The sequence below is a fragment of the Schistocerca serialis genome, chromosome 6 (genome assembly GCF_023864345.2).
Source record: "Schistocerca serialis cubense isolate TAMUIC-IGC-003099 chromosome 6, iqSchSeri2.2, whole genome shotgun sequence".
Classification (NCBI taxonomy): domain Eukaryota; kingdom Metazoa; phylum Arthropoda; class Insecta; order Orthoptera; family Acrididae; genus Schistocerca; species Schistocerca serialis.
The window spans coordinates 360,383,920-360,399,668 of NC_064643.1; the positions used below are offsets into that span (position 1 = coordinate 360,383,920).

The following is a 15,749-nucleotide window of genomic DNA, read 5'->3' on the forward strand; positions in this document are numbered from 1 at the left end:
TGCACAGGTACTGTATTCTCAGTAGCTTTTTTGTCTTGTACTAATGGAGAGAGGAAGTGAGAACGTGACAGGAAACAGAGCAGAGAGAGGGAACAGTGTTTATAACATTGGAGAAGAGAATGAATGAAAAACATGACAGTTAATGATACCAAATGTTGGTTAACTGCCCTTCTCTACAGAACAAAATGTATCAGAAAACTCAGAATCCAAGGGAACACTTGAATTAATGATGTTTTCAATGAAACTGTCTCATATACTTTCTTTCCCAAAGAAATGTTCATGTAAATTTTTGGTGTGTCTTGTGCACATAACCCACTTTTCTGCAGTTGTACAATAAACTGTAGGTAACAGAGTTCATATGCACACCTATGCCATGAAGTGATTATGATTCACACCTACTGATCAGATCTGAATAAAGTGCTTCTTAATGGACTTAACGTTCTCTGCAGTATCTTCAGTGCTTGAGGCTGAAAGAAAACTGGAATCTTTGTCAAACCTACATTTTTGATCAAGAAAATTTCTTCTTTCAATTATAAATCTATTAAATTCCCCTTATATATTGAGAGATATCTTCTGTCATAAATGTATAATACAATTGCTTGAATTACAGATGTTTGGCCTTATTAGAATGCACAGCATGAATACATATTGACAAACCAAAATGTCACAGAATGGATAATATCTTTTGTCTTCACTTCTACGACATCACTACTGCAAAGACTGCAACACACCTCCAAACCATGACACACAGCAAGTGGAGACACTAAACTTGTCATAGAGTCTTGTAGATATGCAGCACTCATCTACCTCGTGTATTACCTGCATGTATTAATAGACTATTTCTCCCACAATATGCTGTCTGAAATTTAATTGATAATTTAAAAAATATTAAACATGATGGTCATCTTTCATCGTTTAAGACAGGGCTTAACAACTGGCCGGTTTTGAGCGCGAGTACTCGCGTATGCTCTGGCACGTGCTCGCGAGCAGGTGCAAGGTCACGGAGTAGGGATGGAGGGGAAATGCGTGTGCACATATGAATAGGACCGCAGCGTGCCTATTGAATTTGCACCGACTGTGTAATGTTAAAAGTACTACGATCAGCTCTAACAGTCACTTCGCTGGTTAAGAATCATGTCAAGTCGTCGTTGTGTAACACCAACCATGCTTTCGCAGTTCAACCCCCATTGGGAGGAATTGTATCTGTTTACAGAAAAAGATGGTGTTGCAAAATGTTTAGTATGTCACAAAACGCTGAATTCTTTTAGGAAATTTAATTTGCAGCGACATTAAATTGTCGTACCATGCGAAAGACTACAGAAGATGGACCAGATCTTGCACAGGAAGTTATTAAACTTAAAAGGAAGCTATCCGAAGAAGATCTGAATGATGAAGAAAAATCAACTGAGGCAGCTCTCAGAGTGAGCTACAAAATTGCTTTGTTTTTAGCAAAATTCCTGCGCCCCTTCACTGATGGCGATTTAATAAAAGATGTTTGGTAGTTGCAGCAGAACATTTGTGTCCATCTCAAGTTGAACAGTTTCGAATTGTGCCATTATCTGACATGACCATTATGTGTCACATACAGGACATGGCAGACGATGTCCAGAGCCAGCTTGCAAATATCTATAAAGATTTTATGGCGTATTCTCTAGCTCTGGACAAAAGTGTTGATATCACTGGAACAGCGCAGCTTTCCATATTTATTAGAGGTGTTAATAGAGATCTTCAGGTGAGGAAGGAGCTCCTCGATGTAGTAGCCATGAAGAACACTACAACCGGAGGTGATATTTTAAGTAGTGTTGAAGAAAGTGTTGAAAATATAGGATTGTCATGGAATTCTTTAGTTTCAGTGTCTACAGACGGTGCACCAGTGATGATAGGGAAAAAATTAGGTTTCGTTGCGCTGTTGAAGGAGAAAATGCAAAAACTGACCGTGCCGAATGAAATCAAGGGGCATTCACTGTGTGATCCACCAGGAAAACTTACGTGCAAAGAGTATCACTCTAAAAAATGTGATGAGTGTTGTTGTTCGTACAACCAATTATATAAGGAAGCATGGGCTACAACACAGACAATTTAAAAGCTTTCTTGAGGATGTAGAAAGCCAGTATGGTAGCCTGCCTTATTACGGCGAGGTCCGCTGGCTTAGTCGTGGCGAATCATTAAATCGAATTTTTGCCTATTAGATGAGATAAATATGTTCATGGAAATAAATAACATGTGTGTTCCTGAATTGAAAGAGCCTTCATGGAAATGTGATCTCGCGTTCTTAGCAGATTTAACTAGCCATCTGAATGCTTTGAACATTTCACTACAAGGTAAAGATCTGCTAATTACTCATTTCATAGATTGAATACGAGCTTTTAAAATGAAATTGACACTTTGGGTGAGTAAGCTGGAAACAGGAAATCTAGCACATTTTCCTAAATTATCATCCATGCAAGATGTTCACAAAGACTGTGAACGTTATTCACATAGTTTAGTTGCCGTTAAGGAAGAATTTGATCAACGCTTTCAAGATCTGACAGCACTAGACAGTGATTCTGATCTGTTCTCCTCTCTATATTCAGCGAATATTGAAGAGATTCGTCCTGAGCTGCAACTAGAAATTATTGACCTTCAGTGTGACAGAGAATACAGAGACAAATTTCAGAACAAGAAAAACATTTTGGAATTTTACAGACACTTCCCTCAGGATAGATTTCCTCATTTGCACAAACTGGCGGCCACAATAATATCAATGTTCGGTTCCACGTATGTTTGTGAATAACTGTTCTCTGCAATGAAATGTAACAAGACACGCCTGAGAAACGCATTGTCTGATCGAAATTTAAAATGCACGCTGCGCCTACGATGCACAAGAATAATTACTCCGAACATAGACCGAATTGTAAAGGGCAAAAAGTACAAGATAACAGAGAATCCCACACTTCAGTGACACCTTTCATTGTGTAGCAGTTCACAAATTAATACGAATGTAGAGGCATACACTAAGCTAATAAAATTATGTGGCACGTGTACATTCTCCTTTATTTGTTTCATTTGTCACAGTAATAATTCGTGAGTGATATCCCTGCAGGTGGCCGCGGATTTACATTGACTGGCGGCAGCTGCTGTGTGCCCCACGTGACTCTCCCCACTCTCCGCTCTGGTCCAGTAGTGGGGGTAGCGTGCTCGCGCTGCTCCGTGCTCGCGCCTTGCTGCTCACAGCTTGCTCTGCGAGCACGTATGTTGTGAAGCCCTGGTTTAAGAAGATAGAGTGAAAAAAAAAGTGCATAGTTCTCCTTTTTGTTGATGTCTGCTAATCTCTATTCATTTCCCTAATTTTGTGATTGGTGCTACAGAGCACACGTATTCTGTTAATCTCTATGAATTCACTATACTTATTCTCAGTGATCCCTTTATGGATTTAACTTATTTCATTTTCTTCTTCAACTTTTATGGCCTCATTGGATGACTTCACCAATTATTTTCTGGTCATCTTTTTAAGTAGGTTTCCTTTCCAACTTTCCCAGAATCTTTTCATTCATTCTGATCATTTTTGTCATTTCTCATCAATAAATAACCGTTTTATTGTTGTCTGTGTGTCTATTTTTGGTTTACATCTTACTTTTATGTTTAACACCTACTTTAAATACTCTGTTTCTTTGTAGCGAATCATTCAGGGTTAGTTCTAGCTCTTTCATATCCTTCCTGGTTTCCTTTATCTATCCTACTTGTTGCTTCATGTTCCAGTGTTTCTCTATAATCTGTAATCTGGTTTCTGGTGTCCTTGTAACATGACCAAAAATGAGATTTTTTTTCCCTGTAGTATCTGTAATGGGCTCCAGTTCACTAAACACCACTTCATTTGGCACTATCCACCATTGTCCATCTTTTCAATATTTCTTATATACACATATTATAGCTAGTCTTCTCTCTATTTTTAAGATTTTGTGGATTCAATTTTTCTGGGTGACTTTGAAAAGTGGGTGACCTTCATATGTCACCTCTGATTAAACTATCATCCTGTAATGTTTTAATTTAGTTTTAATTGACAGACTTTTTTACTGTATGTAGACCATGTCAATTTTTGAGCTTCTATCATTTTGTTAGGTATTTTTTGCCATACAGGTTTCTCATCCAAGTTGCATTTTTTAATTTCTTCTAGTACTTAAATTGTTCCTCTATTTTTGCTCTCCTACTATTATGTGGATGATTACTAGTTGATCTGTTATATATCCTATCTTTCAGGAGTGCTAGTTCTGCAAGGTTCGCAGGAGAGCTTCTGTAAAGTTTGGAAGGTAGGAGATGAGGTACTGGCAGAAGTAAAGCTGTGAGTACTGGGTGTGAGTCGTGCTTCGGTAGCTCAGATGGTAGAGCACTTGCCCGCAAAAGGCAAAGGTCGAGTCTCGGTCGGGCACACAGTTTTAATCTGCCAGGAAGTTTCTGATCTGTTATAATTTGTAGGCTTTTTTTTTTGGCTTCTTGAATGTTATTAGTTAGTAATGCTAAGTCATCTGTGTATCCCAAGCAATTTAAGCTTATTTCATCTTTCTTGGTTCCAGTCATTATGTTTTGAGGATTTTCTTTATACTATTCCCTAATCATGTACACCAGAGTCCAGTTGAAAAGTGATGGTGATAAACTGTTTCTCTGTCCTAACCACATTTTAATTGTAAATATCTGAGATAAGTCTCCTCTGAACATTTGAAATTTTTATTAATCTGACATGGTGACACAAATTCCTTAGTATCTTCGTCATTGAAGGTCTGTGGATACAATCATAAGCTTTTTTGAAGTCCATAAAGGTTATGACTTACTATTTTTGTCTTCTTTTGCAGTAATCCATTACCAATTTCAAAATAATTATTGGCTCTAGGCAGTTTTCCTAATGTCTAAATCCTCCTTGCTATTTTCCTAGTTCCAGTTCAAGTCGATTTTTACAATGATTGTACAGAATTCTTGCCATGCCTTTATATGCAATAGTCAAAAGGGAAATTCCTCAATAGCTGCCTGGATTTGATTTGTCTCCTGTTTTGTTTAACACATGGATTACAGCTGTAGTCCAATGTTCTTTGTACCAGATTTTTGCTATGCATTGGTATAATGATATTTTTACTGATTCTGCTGCATATTTCCAAAGTTCCACAAATGTCTCATCCACTCCACGTGACTTATAGTTGTTGAGCTCGTTGACCTTTGTTTTATTTTTATAAGATAATGTGATTAATTATTTGTGAAAAATCTCCATTTTACTTTACTACTTATGATAAGATGAATTGTTTGCTTGCAGATATTTAAACAATCAATAGGTGCCACTTCAACTTGGTTAACTAATTGTTCCATCAATGCCATTGTGGTATACTAGAATACACATATGAGAGAAATTAAAAAAATCTACATTTTAATTTTCTACTTTATATTAAATCTTCTATGTTGCCTTTTTATGTTTAATGAAGCAATCATTGACTTAATGCTATGATTTACCAGAACTTATATATAGACCACTTACATTTCTATTAAATAAACATTTCTTCATCATATCCAGGGAGCTTCATACAGTGGGGTAATAACAACTTTGTATCATCAGTCGCAAAGCTCTGATATCTGCTTCTGTGTTCAGACATGTATGGACACATTTCTTTCTCTAATCCACATGATCAAGGTAAACCTTTCTTACTTTACTAGTTTGGAGATCAAATAGGAAACAAAATTCACTACTGTATCTTATTTCTGTAAGAATTGCTTAGACATCTCCTTCTACAGGAAGATACTTCTCAACCACTTACAGTCTTTACAGTGGTATTGTTCCTGTCAAAATGTATCCCTCTAACATGGTATAGGTCTCCCTTCTATGGGTCCACCTAATGTCAGTGTACGTCCTCCCTTCCCTGGGTACACCTAACCTTTTCCTCCAATACACAATTCATACAAGATACACTACGCCACTCCTTCTCTACTCATCTACTTGAAAAAATTTCCCTTTGTGGGTATGACTTCACCTGATCTATTAAATCTATTTAAAAATGACCATTTCCTTGCTCCTCTTGATCTAGGAAAAGTTTCACCTATGTTTCTCTGTCAGTGTTCTGGGTGGATGGTTATACTGTCATATATCATTTGACTCATCTGCTGCATCACTCTCATTACACTGCTAGGCAGTTTGCAACCATTTTGTCTCGATGTTAGCATGCCATAACTAAATTCAGGTAATTTATGCAATTCCCTTCCTTTCTGCCGGTTAATGTGACTTGCTAACATACAGAACATTAAAATAAGGGTTCTGTCAACTTATGCTCTGTATCTTTGAGACAAAAATTTATATGACTTCCTACCATATGCGTTTCATACTTATAAACGTCAGAATGTGTTTTTCCCTTCCTTGGCCATTCCTGTGAAAAATAGGTTTGTATATAATTCTGTGAAATGGAATTAAAGATGGTTTCTGTGGTAGAAACTAGTGAATATGGTTAGAAGGAGGCTAAAGCCAGTACTTCTGTTAGAGAAGGAACAAAGGAAAAATAAGACTAGGAGAGTTGTTATCTATGAAGGGTAGAAGACAGACCGCAAAGACTGATTCCTATGTCACCCCCCCCCCCCCCCCCCACCCCCCCCCCCCTCCGGGATTTCCTCCCTGACACATTTTCTGAGGAGCAAGAGGATGAAAATGATCGACATACCTTACTGAACATACTTCCCCGGCTTCACCCATACAGGCCCTGGAAAGTGACCCTAAGCCGCCCCCCCTTATTGCAAGTCAATGGAAAGTGAGTAACAACATATACAAAAAATGTGATTTGCAATAGAACATGGTCAGCTTAGATGTATGCTTACCTGTGTGAATTGCTAGACAGGTAATATCATTTACAGGGTTGGAGTTGGCTGTTTACTTTCTCCACAAAAAGTGCTACAAAGCCAACCATAACATTTGTATAAGGAAAGAAAAAGTATGAAATCCCCCACTAAAAAACATACGAAATAATATCTTGATTTTTTTATTTAATTGTGGAACATTCTTCGAAATTTCTATTTCTCTATGATGCTTTCTATGTTGTTGTTATTGTTGTTGTGATCTTCAGTCCTGAGACTGGTTTGATGCAGCTCTCCATGCTACTCTATCCTGTGCAAGCTTCTTCATCTCCCAGTGCCTACTGCAGCCTACATCCTTCTGAATCTGCTTAGTGTATTCATCTCTTGGTCTCCCTCTACAATTTTTACCCTCCACGCTGCCCTCCAGTACTAAATTGGTGATCTCTTGATGCCTCAGAACATGTCCTACCAACCGATCCCTTCTTCTGGTCAAATTGTGCCACAAACTTCTCTTCTCCCCAATTCTATTCAATACCTCCTCATTAGTTACGTGATCTACCCATCTAATCTTCATCATTCTTCTGTAGCACCACATTTCAAAAGCTTCTATTCTCTTCTTGTCTAAACTATTTATTGTCCATGTTTCACTTCCATACATGGCTACACTGCATACAATTACTTTCAGAAACGACTTCCTGACACTTAAATCTATACTCGATGTTAACAAATTTCTCTTCTTCAGAAACGCTTTCCTTGCCATTGACAGTCTACATTTTATACCCTCTCTTCTTCGACCATCATCAGTTATTTTGCTCCCCAAATAGCAAAAGTCCTTTATGACTTTAAGTGTCTCATTTCCTAATCTAATTCCCTCAGCATCACCTGACTTAATTCGACTACATTCCATTATCCTTGTTTTGCTTTTGTTGATGTTCATCTTATACCCTCCTTTCAAGACACTGTCCATTCCGTTCAACTGCTCTTCCAAGTCCTTTGCTGTCTGTGACAGAATTATAATGTCATCGGCGAACCTCAAAGTTTTTATTTCTTCTCCATGGATTTTAATACCTATTCCAAACTTTTCTTTTGTTTCCTTTACTGCTTCCTCAATATATAGATTGAATAGCATCGGGGAGAGGCTACAACCCTGTGTCACTCCCTTCCCAACCACTGCTTCCCTTTGATGTCCCTCGGCTCTTATAACTGCCATCTGGTTTCTGTACAAATTGTTAATAGCCTTTCGCTCCCTGTATTTTACCCCTGCCACCTTCAGAATTTGAAAGAGAGTATTCCAGTCAACATTGTCAAAAGATTTCTCTAAGTCTACAAATGGTACAAACGTAGGTTTGCCTTTCCTTAATCTTTCTTCTAAGATAAGTCGTAGGCTCAGTATTGTCTCACATGTTCCAACATTTCTACGGAATCCAAACTGATCTTCCTCGAGGTCGGCTTCTACCAGTTTTTCCATTCGTCTGTGAAGAATTTGTGTTAGTATTTTGCAGCTGTGACTTATTAAACTGATAGTTTTGTAATTTTCACATCTGTCAACACCTGCTTTCTTTGGGATTGGAATTATTATATTCTTCGTGAAGTCTGAGGGAATTTCGCCTGTCTCATACATCTTGCTCACCAGATGGTAGAGTTTTGTCAGGACTGGCTCTCCCAAGGCTTTCTATATTTTCTTGAATTTATGCATGGTGATGCACATATACAAATCCATTTGAAAAATCTTTAAGATTCCATTCAAGAACTTAGTCAAGACTATATTGTCTTTCTCAGACTATTATTGTCAAGAATCTATATTTACTGACCGCTCGTGCAGTATTCATCTGTGAGATGGTAGTTTAATTGCTCATTAGCATAATGATCTTGATGCTCCACTTGATGATTCCAGTGTGGATCAACTTATAACATCATAAACATCAATGAACAATTAGCTACTTGTAATCAAAGATGATCAGTAAATGTAATTAACATTTACTGACTAATTAATATAATTTTACATATATGGCAGTTCATATCAGTCTTTGACATAATAATCATTTCTGTGATTCTAATTCTCTTCATCGTAAGTGTAGTTTATGTTATTATGATAGGACAGTACAAGGAAACTTCATTTATAGTTGAGAGGAATGTAAGAGTATGAGAAACTGCTATGAAGAAAACAAAATAGGAAAGACTGAAGCACTTAGCTTGGAACTTGGCAGTCATCAATCCACCAAACCTGCAAAGATTGTAGACTTCCCGGAGATCTATGGTATTTAAATATTATTCCTTTGTGCCAGTAATATAAAAAAACTATCCAAAAAAGCATTTCTGGATACACCAATTGACCCTCAAATCTCATTTTGTTTAATATATGCACAAAGTTGTTGACAATCCACTTCAGATATGTCTTCTGTCTTCTTTTAATTTCACGTAAAAAGGTGAAATTTTTGTTTAACTTTTCTTGTGTGCTTTTTGATCAATATCTATTTTTTAATATTTCCTGGAAATTATCCCAAGATTTGAACTCTTCTCAATGAGCAATTACCTATTCAGCTGCATCACTTACCAGGTACCTAAGTGCAGTATTCATTTTCTTAGAATCATCCCACCTTTATGGTTTAAATTTAGGAAATTGTTATGACAACCTCATCCCATTTCTCAGTTTGAGTTCTCCTATTAAATCTCCTGATAATTCATTATTTTCTTAACCTGGTTTCTACTTTAATCTTCTTTTGTTTTCTCCACTTCCTTACAGAATCTTTGAAATTCCTCTTCATTTTTAACTAAATCACCTGCAGAATTAATTGTGTCTTGCACCTTCTGCTCAACTAACTTATTTATTTGTTCCTCCAAACTAGTAAGACTAGAGTGAGGACTCATCATTACATTTGAATCCTTAGTCTCCTCTAATACGTTCAAACTTAGTTGGGTGGCTGAAATCTGCTCATGGAGATTAAACATTGTTAAATTCCCATTCTGTAAATTATTTCATTTGTTTCAAGATTGTCACAAAATTGCTCACAGACCATATTTCATATAAGTCACACTGATTTTTCATGTCTGTATGTAACTCCGGTTTTAAAGTACTTATAGCTGGTTGCAGTTTGGAAATTTTAGTGTTAATCTCTTTCTTTTTCTGGATGGACTCCTTAGACAATTCATCTTTACTAGTTTTTATCTTAGTACTTCATTCAAAATTACACTCCTGGAAATGGAAAAAAGAACACATTGACACTGGTCTGTCAGACCCACCATACTTGCTCCGGACACTGCGAGAGGGCTGTACAAGCAATCATCACACGCACGGCACAGCGGACACACCAGGAACCGCGGTGTTGGCCGTCGAATGGCGCTAGCTGCGCAGCATTTGTGCACCGCCGCCGTCAGTGTCAGCCAGTTTGCCGTGGCATACGGAGCTCCATCGCAGTCTTTAACACTGGTAGCATGCCGCGACAGTGTGGACGTGAACCGTATGTGCAGTTGACGGACTTTGAGCGAGGGCATATAGTGGGCATGCGGGAGGCCGGGTGGACGTACCGCCGAATTGCTCAACACGTGGGGCGTGAGGTCTCCACAGTACATCGATGTTGTCGCCAGTGGTCGGCGGAAGGTGCATGTGCCCGTTGACCTGGGACCGGACCGCAGCGACGCACGGATGCACGCCAAGACCGTAGGATCCTACGCAGTGCTGTAGGGGACCGCACCGCCACTTCCTAGCAAATTAGGGACACTGTTGCTCCTGGGGTATCGGCGAGGACCATTCGCAACCGTCTCCATGAAGCTGGGCTACGGTCCCGCACACCGTTAGGCCGTCTTCCACTCACGCCCCAACATTGTGCAGCCCGGCTCCAGTGGTGTCGCGACAGGCGTGAATGGAGGGACGAATGGAGACGTGTCGTCTTCAGCGATGAGAGTTGCTTCTGCCTTGGTGCCAATGATGGTCGTATGCGTGTTTGGCGCCGTGCAGGTGAGCGCCACAATCAGGACTGCATACGACCGAGGCACACAGGGCCAACACCCGGCATCATGGTGTGGGGAGCGATCTCCTACACTGGCCGTACACCACTGGTGATCGTCGAGGGGACACTGAATAGTGCACGGTACATCTAAACCGTCATCGACCCCTCGTTCTACCATTCCTAGACCGGCAAGGGAACTTGCTGTTCCAACAGGACAATGCACGTCCGCATGTATCCCGTGCCACCCAACGTGCTCTAGAAGGTGTAAGTCAACTACCCTGGCAAGCAAGATCTCCGGATCTGTCCCCCATTGAGCATGTTTGGGACTGGATGAAGCGTCGTCTCACGCTGTCTGCACGTCCAGCACGAACGCTGGTCCAACTGAGGCGCCAGGTGGAAATGGCATGGCAAGCCGTTCCACAGGACTACATCCAGCATCTCTACTATCGTCTCCATGGGAGAATAGCAGCCTGCATTGCTGCGAAAGGTGGATATACACTGTACTAGTGCCGACATTGTGCATGCTCTGTTGCCTGTGTCTATGTGCCTGTGGTTCTGTCAGTGTGATCATGTGATGTATCTGACCCCAGGAATGTGTCGATAAAGTTTCCCCTTCCTGGGACAATGAATTCACGGTGTTCTTATTTGAATTTCCAGGAGTGTATTTCTTAAATGTAAATCGGCCTGGCCATTTAATTCTTCTAGTTTTATAAATATTTCAGTAAATTACCCTCCATGCTACAAGTAATGATTGGAATACAATAAATTTAACAACATGCTTGCATAAGGGGTAGCCAAATGAAAACTGAATACCCACCACAATGGGACGATGGAATTGTTTGATTCAAAAGTAATCACTACACACATTAAGACATTTATCCCACTGGGAGATGAGATGATCATTTCCTGTTTGGTAGAATGTAGACAGCCACAACCACTCTCACTCTTGCACTTCCTCATCTGACTAAGACCAACACCCATGTATGTCTTTCTTCAGGACAAAAGAGATGTGAAAACCACATGGCGAAAGATTCAGATGGCACAGAGGATGTTGCAATGTTTCCCACCTAAATTGCTGAAGTGTAGCCTTCATCCAGTTTGTAGTGTGGGGTTGGTCATTATCATGCAACAGGATGATTCCATGTGACAACAATAAGGGGTACTTTGACTTTATGGCATGTCACAGTTTTTTCAAACCATCTTTATAGCATTGTGTGTTGATTGTGGCTCCATGCTTGAGGAACTTGACAGAGGAGCCCACAGTGGAAGAATAAGGTCATCGTGACCTTATCAGAACTTTTGTGAAGAGCTTTATTACTTTGGTGGGTGAGATGTGGGATGTTTCCTCTGTTGGCTTTGCTATTTGCCCTAGGGCTGAAATTGATGGCACCACATTTCATCCACTGTGATGATACAGGACAGAAATGCATACCCTTCCTTGTGGTACCGCAGCAGATGACTCAGGCTTGCTGCGATTTTGTCCATCTTTTGTCCCTCCTTCAGGTGATGTGATATTCACTATACACAAATTTGGTGGCAACACAAGTGGTCTTTGATGATAGAATGCACAGAGCAATGGCTAATGCTGAACGGAACGTGAATTTCATCCTCCACAATATGTCAGTTTCTCTGGATAAGGCCACCAATTCACCCCATCACATCAAGGGTAATGGCTTGATGGGCCTGTCCTGTGATCAGATTGTCTTGCAGTGATGTATGCCCAACCCAAAAACTTCTCTGCCACTTGTGCACACACATCAGGGACATTCGGTGTTTACCATACAGAGTGGACAGGCAATGCTGAATTTCACACACTCCCGCATCCTCATCCACCAGAAAATAAACCACACCTCTCTGTTATTCTTTGCTTGTCTCCATGCCAATAGCTAGATGAACATGCTATACCTGTCTGGCAACAACCAAGATCATAACCAAACAACTGTGTGCATCTGTGGTGTGGCACTATGCTTCTCCCCTATCACAGAGGTGATAATATCAAAACATTACAATAGTAGGGCCACTTTGAAATGTGGCAATGTGATGAATATGAATGCCCACATTCCAGCTTAGTGTAACTTTTAATCTGTTATGTTGGTACATAAGAGTAATTGAATATGGTAGAAGTAAATGTCATTGGTGTGTGAACAATGTGGTGTGAGACAAATCAGCATGGATTGTGGGGTAGCAGTCCATAGGTTTCTGGAGTGAACCAAATAGGATGTCAGTGTGTGAGGTTGCAATGGCTTGCATGAGCCAGGAGGCAGAGGAACACAGCCACAGTGGAGGGAAACAAAAACTAAAATATAGTATCTATAGACAGACACCCCTAAACATTGGCAAAGGTGGACTGGTCCTACCATCACCCTCCAGTCAAGAAAACAGTTAAGGTAAGCTAGGGAGTAGTGGCAAAAATTAGATAAAAGCATAATTCTGTATTTCAACTGCTAGAAAGTCAATAGTAGTGAGTCAAACTTAAGCATGTTCAGTTTGACATAAAAGGTGATGGTTGACATCAAAGTGGTGCAGAAAGAGGAAAGCATGCAGGAATACCACTGTTGGGAAATGGAGTTCTGGTGGAAATTGCGACAGAAGGGTGTCAGTGTCACTAGTCTAAATCTCCCTAATAAACTTTGTGTTTTGCTCAAACAATCAATCCAAGTGTATGCAGTCACTTGCACATAGTTTGTGCAATTTTATAATAGTGAATCAAAAGTTTGCTTTGGGCTGTATTGAAGACAGTGGCATAGATGAATGTATTTTATTTAGCAAAGCTTATTCTGTGCAACAAAATGGATTCTGCCGGACATGGCAAGTCAGCTATTACCATTGCTCCTGCTGCTGTACTTCTCATTTGTGGTCAAGAAATGACTGCCAATAACTTACTGGTTTCAATAATACTAATTTGAATTTTTGGGAGATTAGTGAGGCAAGACTGGGTAGTTTTATGTCATTCCTTTGTAGGGATGACCTGCATGGCAGTAAGAGCATTATACTAGCGAAGGTGCCATTGGTATTAGCTTAAATGCGACAAGATTTATTACAACTTTGAATTGGATGGATCATTCTACCAGTGGGCAAGCGTCACAGATAGGGGCAAACCAAATGGCTGCCATCATAACGAGTCACAGAGTCACACAGTACGGAAGTCATGTGGTTTGCAAACGCATTGTAAAAAAGCTTTCACAGAGGCCAATGCATCTGAAGAATTTATGTCATTTTTATAATAACTTTGTTACTTTCTTTATTAGTGGCAAACCTTCAGTTCACAGCATTAGCCTTATGATTTTGTTGAGGTATAGAATTTGCAGTGTGATGAACAATGCATGAGCAGTTGACTGCAGGTAAAGATAGGTAGGTTACAGGTCAAATTGTTGTGGAGGCTGACTACACTAGGTTATAAATGACTAATTAGTCATCAGAAAATAAGAAATATGTAACAGAAATACAGTTCAGCAGTTTGGCAGTAGGCAGAAAAGCAGTCAGTCTAGCAGGTGTGCTGGCAGCAGTAGGTGATGCACCAAAGAAGACATCGAAAACTAAGTCACAAAGTCTTATACCAACTGTTGAGCAGCTTTTTAAGATTACAAAAGAGAATGGCAGGCGAAGATAAAGCTAGCAGTGAGAGGAAGATTAAGGATGACACTGAAGAGGAGATAGGCAGGGATTTTATAAAGAGAGAGCTATGTAATATCAAGTGTCACGGTCCAAACAAGCATTCAGGGAAGGTCTTACTTACTGATGAAAGCAAAGTAGAGTCAAGTAGTGTGGAGTTAATGGAGACAGACTGGAAAGAGGGGTTGATAATAAACTTGAGCAATTCAAGCTCTGTGGAGACTGAAGTTACTCAAAGTAAATCAGTCAGTTGTGAATCATATGATTGCTGCAGTCCTGGAAGCAGAGAAGAATGTCTTATTGCTGTCATTGATTGCAACTTTACTGGAGTTTTGAGAGGGAATTAGTACAGATATTAAACAAGGTAATGAACAAGCCAGTGCCAGTGTTAAACTGGAAGTGTCGAATTTGTCCAAGGAAGCAAAGTGAGGGATTGTGAAGGATTCTGCTATGTGTAAGATGGGATTGGAATAGTGAGTACATACCAAAATACAAGTCACAGATGAAGTGGGTACTGATCTTGACGAAGAGAGTAAGGCATGTGCTGCAGGGGAATAAGAGGTATTAGATCAAATCACTAATAAATTGGAAGTTAATACTGCTTATCACAAATATACCACAGAAGTGCAGGTGAAAATTTTTAGACAATAATAAATAGTGAGATTAGTAATATAAGAACAAATGTAAAATCTGTACAAGATGCTAGTTTTAAGTTGCATGCCAGTGAGACAACTCAGGTTGAGACGTAGCACCAGTACTTTGTCCCTATGGAGATGGGAGGTCTGTAAACAGGCATGCACATGACAGGTGGCATTGGATGGTTAGAGTGTTTGAAGTTTCTATGCCATTTAATGATATAGGTTACTAGCTTACAGACACTGGTGGGGATGCAGTCAAAATACTGGTAATTTTATTTCTGATTTTGTTTGTTTGATTTTCTTTTAGCTTACTAATTACTATTATTATTGCATTTTGTTGTGAGAGTGAAAGAAGGTGTGAATGTGAAATACTGTCTTATGTGAAGTTTTTATACTATATTTTGAAGTAACAAGTCATGTGAGGACTGTTCGAGAATGATGTGTGTGTCAGTCATTTGCATCCATGAATCTATTATGAACTATTTCATCAGTTTATGGTACTGGGGAAATGAGATTATAATTTCAGAAAAGTAGTTTTGTTAAGAAGGAATTAATTACATATTTGTGGGTTTTCAAAATTTAATTATGGTAATTTACTATTCTGATCCAGTGACAAACTTTCTTTGGTTCTGTAAAAAATGTGCGGGATTCAGTGGGTTTGATGCTGCTTTGTGATTGGATGCAATATTTCCCTGCCAATCAGAAATTAGCATATTTGTGTGTTTTTTGGGGAACTAGAAACTTCTGTGGTGTCTCC

The 15,749-nt window shown here is 39.4% G+C and overlaps 1 protein-coding gene across 1 annotated transcript in view; it reads right to left on the reverse strand.

The window, feature by feature from the left end:
* Window positions 1–15,749, reverse strand: part of LOC126484284 (lysosomal acid glucosylceramidase-like) — a 269,423-nt gene that overhangs the window by 23,105 nt on the left and 230,569 nt on the right. The gene's annotated exons all lie outside the window — the stretch shown is intronic.